We start from the raw sequence: 2425 nt of genomic DNA on the forward strand, positions 1-2425 counted from the left end.
AAATCTGAAATATGTAATTATTCTTCAGGCCATTTAAACGCAAAAGACGAATTGTCTGCTTATGGAAGAGACGCTTTCAGATTTTTATCAGAGAAGAGAAACCCCTTTGGCGGAGAAAAACATTAGTGCTATTATTAAAAAGCTCCTCAAAGCCTATATGGATTGTTGAATAGACATTTTAAAATGTTTGATACTTGAAAATTTGTAACACATGATACTTCTTAACATAGAATACGTTCGGCTTAAATATGTCTCAATTAGATATAGTCTTCAGTCTTCAAATGAAAACTATTTGAAGAGCAGAAAAATGTTATAGCTTTCTGTCCAACAGACGGCATATGTACTGCCAGTTTCTGATGTGACAAAGGGAACTTGTTCAAATAAAGTTTTCGCAAAATTCATCACTGAATGTTATATGTCACTTCTTAATCTATAAAAAAAGCATTTAAACTGAACTACTTACTTTTAAGTTGCGTTGCAAATAAACGTATGTGAAAATATTTCAAAAGTTTGTTCTAAAAAACCTTTTGGCAAAACTATGCTCAAGGTTTAAAAAAGAAAAAGTAATTCGCCTAAAGCAGCCTTCAGAACAAGTATTCAACTTTGTTAGATTAATTTTTGTCAAATTCCTCCAAAGGGAAACATTTTTCGAAAAATTTTTCTGTAGGTGTTTTGTCTTAAGTTTCATCTGATTAGCAGTACGTAGTATAGGCTAAGCAAAGGAGCCGGTAAAAAGGGAGCCACTTTTTGTTGCACGTATTAACATTAGGTATAGCCTATTTTTACAAAATTTCAAAAGAAGTACCTAAAAAGAGCGAGCCAGCTGTCATCTTATCTTCATTACCCCACAGAAATGCCTCCAGTTGTGGTAATTGATTTTCCGCTCTAAAGCATTGCCTTTGTTATAGCTAATCTTAATAAAACCTAACTACAAAACCTTTACTTAATTTGTGATAATTGATTTTCCGCTCTAAAGCATTGTCTTTGTTATAGCTATCTTAATAAAACCTAACTGCAAAACCTTTACTTTACTTCATTTGCGCACAGGTTTCCAAAATATTTATTAATTTTTCAATTCAGATTTTTCAAAGAAAATTCGTTCCGAAAAATTCAATGATTTAAGAAGCTTTTCACAAACATCTTAAGAATTAACTTTTTTGAAGTTTTCTTTTTTCAGTTTTTAATTTTTTTCATTTGTCATTTGCCATGTTGTCAAAATATAAGCATGTAAGAAAAAGAATTTTTGGTAGTCTCTTTGGGTAGTTCTTGATTAGTTTTTTGGCTATTTTAGTTTCAGAAGCCGTTAGTAACGAAAAGACGTATTCCAGAATTTACCGCTTTATTACAAAATTAAAGTCTAAATACTAAGTTTTTAGAAATAGTAAATACTAAGTTTTTAGAAGAAAGTTTAATGAACCATTTTTTTTTTGAAAAACATAAAGAGCTTTCCTTTCTCGACAGTTTTAGTGTCTGAATCCCAAACTCCTAAAATTAAAAATTTTGGTAAAAAATCAGTGAAAGTTTTCTTTTTTACTTAGTTTCAATTTCTGAAACCTCAAACCAAATTTCTTTAGTGAAAATATACTTTACAGTACAAATTTATCGAGAATTTTTCCAAGCAGAAATCGATGGCGATCATTCCACGGTCCAGAAAAGATGACAAAACTGGTTTTTTGTAGTTAGTTGTGGTTGCAGTCTGTGGTTAGTTTCTCAAACTTGAAACAAGAACTTAAATTCTTGAAGAATGGTAAGAAATAGTACCTTTCTAAAGGTAGTTTTTCAACAGAAAATCGAATTGTGCCATTTTTAACACTAGGAAATTACGCGTTTTGGTTTCTGGGAAGTTTCATTTTCCGAAACCTGATACGGCAAATTGTTTTCTTTGAAATTGTGTGTTATAAGATGGTTGTTAACGTAGAATGCAAAGGAGATAAATTCAGAGTCGAGAAAATATTCGCATCTTTCTAAAATTTCTAACATAAAAAAATGATGACAATTATACGTTGAAGAAGGATGAAAAGTATTTGTTTTTTCTCCGGATTATCAAAGAAAAACAATTTCTTACCAATTTACCCCAATTCTTGCCAAAAACACCAGATTCTTGCCCAAAAAACTCGATTCTTGCTTAAAAAAAATACACCCAATTCCCGGGAAAAAACAATTCCTACCAAAAAAAGTTTTCATTGATTACAACGTTGGCTTGCAGGTAAACAAAGAAAATGTATCACGAAAGAATTAAGTTCTAGCTATAATTGACTCGCTGAATAGAAAAAAGTAAAATTGAAGAATTAAATTAACTTTTGTTTGTGTGTTACGATAAAAAATGACATCATTGACGTAATTGTGAAGTAATTATTACGATATTATGAGTAGAATTTCAACCACGTGAGCAATGGACACTTTCAAAAATGCATTAGTCATATTG

This window comes from Convolutriloba macropyga, chromosome 11 (genome assembly GCF_964194025.1).
Source record: "Convolutriloba macropyga chromosome 11, txConMacr16.3, whole genome shotgun sequence".
Taxonomy (NCBI): domain Eukaryota; kingdom Metazoa; phylum Xenacoelomorpha; order Acoela; family Convolutidae; genus Convolutriloba; species Convolutriloba macropyga.